Raw genomic sequence first — 6,225 nt, 5'->3', positions numbered from 1 at the left:
CTGGACCCTAGGCAGCATGCGGGGCCCCAAGGCAGCAAGGGATGAGCGGGGCTCAAAGCAATAAATCTGCACTGCGGAGTTGATTTCGTGCTTGAGTTGCACTTGGAGTTACATAATTTTCTGTAACTGACTCATTTTTGGACGTTGACTAGTCAACGATTGGAAGACAGACTGGTGATGATGATTGTAATTTTGCATACCGCGGGATATGTACGACCGTTTAATACCCACAATGTGGGTTTATTAAATATTCGGTGGGGAGGGGGAGCCGCCCCTCCCCCACGCGTTTATGTGTGAATAGCACACTACTAAATTGTCATGTACGACTGAGGCAAGGCAGGCAGGAGGTAGCTGAGCTTCACAGGTGTAACGGAAGGTACACGTCAACGTCTATTTTAATTTGGCCCGGTATGTCCAAAACTAAAGGTCGCCTTAAGATGATTTTGAAGAGGGAACGATTCTGTGCTATTTGCAAAAGTAAGAATGTGCTTCCTATCTCTCAAATTATTTTGGGGTGTTGGTACCGTACGGCCATTTAGTTCTGAGTGCGAATAGTTTCGGGTCTAATGTATATAATGACAGACGTATTTCCGCCTTGTGCGGGGGTGGGGGGTGGCTTGATTGCTTAGGTATAGGTCACCGTATATGAAATATGTTTTGGACTTTAATGACTGTGCTATATTTTAGCGTTGCCGCATTGTGTACTGGATATTTTAAACCACATCATATTTCTAAGTTTTGTAATAGTAATTAACAACTACTCCAATTTTGTTAGATGCAAATACGATCGTAACCACATTGTGTGTGTGTTTGTGGGGGGGGGGGTCTGATGGCTGGGATTAGCCATCTTATTTATTCTTATTGTTTCGAGGTAGTTGTAATTCATATGCCTTATACAATTTTCATGTAGGTAATAGAAATAGAAAAAGATAGGGACATATCAGTTGTTAGATATATTGGAATCCAATCTAATTTGTTTTCTCCGTTGACCTGTTCTTTAAACTTATCATGTACTGAGAAATGGCTCTACGACCACCATGCATAATTATATACACCATTGATCCTTCTGCTGCTTCTCCTCGTTTTCAATCTACTCCTCCAAATACGTTTTCTTCTTCTTCTTCATCCTCTTCCGTATTTCTACTTCCATTCGTTCCTCCTTCCATACCCCTACTCCGCTTCTACCTCACCCTTAAGTACCTTTACAACGATTTCCCGGACTTCTACTCTCTTCACCACTGTTTTTTTCTTCTTCATTCAGTCAGTCTGCTCTTCGTCTTTTTCCCGTTTCTTCTCTATCATGCTGCTCTTTCCTTCCCTTCCTTTACACGTCTTCCTCCCTTATTATCCAATTTTTTCCTTCCTTCAATGCATCGTTGCGTTCTTCTTCTTCTCTACTCTCCTCTCCTACTTTCTCTGCCTTCTCTCTTCCCATATCCAACTTTATTTGTCTTTATCTTCCCTTATCGTCTCTATTCACCACCTATCCATTTTCTCCTTCTACCTCTTTCCCTGTATATACGATGAAAAATGACATAGTGGTTAGAGCGTCCGCCTCGGAAACGGGAGGTCGTGGGTTTGATCCCCGGTCGAGTCATACCAAAGACTTACAAAAATGGTACTAACAGCTGCCTCGCTTGGCTCTCAGCATTAAGAGGTTAGTGTTAGGACTGGTCAGCCTGGTGTCAGGATAATGTGGCTGGGTGGGACATCATGCTACATGTCTGCGGCATAATGCCCGAGCTAGACATCACTATACACTGTCACACTGCAGACATCGTAGCGATATGACTGAAAAATTGTTAAAGCTACGTTAAAAATCCAAATCACACACACACACACACACACACACACACACGATGGAAAAGCTGAGAGTTTGTGTTTTACTATTCTTCTCCAGCTTATTATAAAACAAGAATGACAACTCTTGCTTACAATTCCTCTTGCTTCTCGTCCATCCTTCAGCTATCTCCTCACCCTTTCCCCACATCCTCCTTCTCCCTTCTCCGGCTTTCCTCTTCCGGCTGCTGTCTTTAAAATTGTTCTATCGCTGCCTTGTTCCTTTTTTCTTTTTCTTACTAGTCAACAACATTATCAACGAAACACTAGTAACTATATTCCGTGTCTTTCTCGCGTTCGTTTGGGAACAAAATCAGACTTTGAAAATATAAGTAACGGAGTCAGCAGTGTCATAATTTATTCCCTGGGACAACGAAAGGATCTAAGTACTGGACATGAAAACGGTTACATTGTTTAATCTCATTTTATTTCATTTTTATCCTTTTTTTGTAATATATCTGTCAATTATAATTTTAACATTCAAACAAAGACTAAACATGGTTAAAAGTCTACACAAACAAAACTAAAACGTGGTTAAAAGTCTACACAATCAATGACCAATCTTGGTTAAAAGTCTACACAAACAATGACTAATCCCGGTTAAATGTTTACACAAACAATGGCCAAACTTGGCTAAAAGTCTACACAAACAAATACTGTTTTATCTTAGGTAACACTTTGGTAAAAAAAAATATCAGAAATTACGAAATTTATTTCGAAAATCTAAGCATCATTATGTGTTATCTATTAATTTATGGCACGAAAATCTAGGTATCATTATTTGTTATCTATAAATTCATGGCACGAAAATCTAAGTATTATTATGTGTTATCCATAAATTTATGGCACGAAAATCAAAGCATCATTTTATGTTATTCATAAACTTATGGCATGACATCTAAGCATCATTATGTGTTATCTATAAATTTATGGCACGGAAATCTAAGTATCATTAAGTGTTATCTATAAATTTATGGCACGGAAATCTAGGTATCATTATGTTTTATTTATAAATTTATGGCACGGAAATCTAAGTAACATTATGTGTTATCTATAAATTTATGACACGAAAATATCTACAAGAGAAATATATTATACAGCTGAAAATGTGTAGAACTGTAACTCTCTCTCTCTCTCTCTCTCTCTCAAAATTCATCTCTTTATTGAATATTTAGTATTATTACAAGGTTGAATCAAAATGTGTGTATTCATCTCTGTATCCAATATTTACTATTATTAAAAGGGTGAAGCAAAAGGCGTGTATTGATCCCTGTATTCAATATTTAGTATTATTATAAGACTGAATCCAAAGGTGTTTATTCATCTCTTTATTCAATGTTTAGCACTATTACAAGGTTGAATCAAAATGTGTGCATTCATCCCTGTATTCAATATTTGGATTATTACAAGGTTGAATCCAACGGTGTCTATTCATCCCTGTATTCAATATTTTCTATTATTACAAGGTTGAATCGAAAGGTGTGTATTCATCCCTGTATTCAATATTTAGAATCATTATAAGGTTGAATCAAAATGTGTGTATTCATCCCTGTATTCAATATTTTCTATTATTACAAGGTTGAATCCAAAGGTGTGTATTCATCCCTGTATTCAATATTTTCTATTATTACAAGGTTGAATCCAATGGTGTCTATTCATCCCTGTATTCAATATTTTCTATTATTACAAGGTTGAATCAAAATGTGTGTATTCATCTCTGTATACAATATTTAGTATTATTACAAGGTTTTATCAAAAAGTGTTTATTCAGCTCTGTATTCAATATTTTCTATTATTACAAGACTGAATCCAAAGGTGTGTTCATCCCTGTATTCCATATTTAGTAGTATTATAAGGCTGTATCCAAAGGCATCTATTCATCTCTTTATTCAATATTTAGTATTATTAAAAGGTTGAAGCAAAAGGCATGTATTGATCCCTGTATTCAATGTTTAGTATTATTACAAGACTGAATCCAAAGGTGTTTATTCATCTGTTTATTCAATATTTAGTATTATTACAAGGTTGAATCAAAATGTGTGTATTCATCCCTGCATACAGTATTTAGTATGATTACAAGGTTTAATCAAAAGTGTTTATTCAGCTCTGTATTCAATATTTTCTATCATTACAAGGTTGAATCCAAAGGTGTGTATTCATCCCTGTATTCAATATTTTCTATTATTACAAGGTTGAATCCAAAGGTGTGTATTCATCCCTGTATTCAATATTTTCTATTATTACAAGGTTGAATCCAATGGTGTCTATTCATCCCTGTATTCAATATTTTCTATTATTACAAGGTTGAATCAAAATGTGTGTATTCATCTCTGTATACAATATTTAGTATTATTACAAGGTTTTATCAAAAAGTGTTTATTCAGCTCTGTATTCAATATTTTCTATTATTACAAGACTGAATCCAAAGGTGTGTGTTCATCCCTGTATTCCATATTTAGTAGTATTATAAGGCTGTATCCAAAGGCATCTATTCATCTCTTTATTCAATATTTAGTATTATTAAAAGGTTGAAGCAAAAGGCATGTATTGATCCCTGTATTCAATGTTTAGTATTATTACAAGACTGAATCCAAAGGTGTTTATTCATCTCTTTATTCAATATTTAGTATTATTACAAGGTTGAATCAAAATGTGTGTATTCATCCCTGCATACAGTATTTAGTATGATTACAAGGTTTAATCAAAAGTGTTTATTCAGCTCTGTATTCAATATTTTCTATCATTACAAGGTTGAATCCAAAGGTGTGTATTCATCCCTGTATTCAATATTTAGTATTATTACAAGGTTGAATCCAAAGGCGTGTATTCATCCCTGTATTCAGTATTTGGTATTAGTACAAGGCTGAATCCAAAATTGTGTATTCATCCCTGTATTCAATATTTTCTATTATTACAAGGTTGAATCCAAAGGTGTGTATTCATCCCTGTATTCAATATTTAGTATTATTACAAGGTTGAATCCAAAGGTGTGTATTCATCCCTGTATTCAGTATTTGGTATTAGTACAAGGCTGAATCCAAAATTGTGTATTCATCCCTGTATTCAATATTTTCTATTATTACAAGGTTGAATCCAAAGGTGTTTATTCATCTCTTTATTGAATGTTTAGTATTATTACAAGGTTGATCACAATGTGTGTATTGATCCCTGTATTCAATATTTAGTATTATTACAAGGCTGAATCCAAAAGTGTTTATTAATCTCTTTATTCAATATTTAGTATTATTAAAAGGTTGAAGCAAAAGGTATGTATTGATCCCTGTATTCAATGTTTAGTATTATTACAAGACTGAATCCAAAGCTGTTTATTCATCTCTTTATTCAGCATTTAGTATTATTACAAAGTTGAATCAAAATGTGTGTATTCATCTCTTTATTCAATATTTAGTATTATTACAAGGTTGAATCAAAATGTGTGTATTCATCTCAGTATACAATATTTAGTATTATTACAAAGTTGAATCAAAATGTGTGTATTCATCTCTTTATTCAATATTTAGTATTATTACAAAGTTGAATCAAAATGTGTGTATTCATCTCTTTATTCAATATTTAGTATTATTACAAGGTTGAATCAAAATATGTGTATTCATCTCTTTATTCAATATTTAGTATTATTAGAAGGTTGAATCAAAATGTGTGTATTCATCTCTTTATTCAATATTTAGTATTATTACAAGGTTGAATCAAAATATGTGTATTCAGCTCTGTATTCAATATTTTCTATTATTACAAGGTTGAATCCAAAGGTGTTTATTCATCTCTTTATTCAATATTTAGTATTATTACAAGGTTGAATCAAAATGTGTGTATTCATCTCTGTATACAGTATTTAGTATTATTACAAGGTTTTATCAAAAAGTGTTTATTCAGCTCTGTATTCAATATTTTCTATTATTACAAAGTTCAATCCAAAGGTGTGTATACATCCCTGTATTCAATACATAGTATTATTACAAGACTGAATCCAAAGGTGTTTATTCATCTCTTTATTCAATATTTAGTATTATTACAAGGTTTAATCAAAAAGTGTGTATTCATCCCTGTATAAAAGGTTGAATCAAAAGGTATGTATTCATCTCTGTATTCAATATTTAGTATTATTACAAGGTTCAAACAAAATGTGTGTATTCATCCGTGTATAAAAGGTTGAATCAAAAGGTATGTATTCAGCTCTGTATTTAATATTTAGTATTATTACAAGGTTGAATGCAAATATGTATATTCATCTCTGTATTCAATATTTAGTCTTATTAAAAGGTTGGATCAAAAGGTGTGCATTCACCTCTGTATTCAATATTTAGTATTATTACCAGATTGAATGGTTGCATCCAAAGGTGTGCATTCATCTCTATATTCAATATT

Source organism: Sinohyriopsis cumingii, chromosome 8 (assembly GCF_028554795.1).
Source record: "Sinohyriopsis cumingii isolate HCF-2022 chromosome 8, ASM2855479v2, whole genome shotgun sequence".
Lineage (NCBI taxonomy): Eukaryota > Metazoa > Mollusca > Bivalvia > Unionida > Unionidae > Sinohyriopsis > Sinohyriopsis cumingii.
This window is presented reverse-complemented; position numbering follows the sequence as displayed.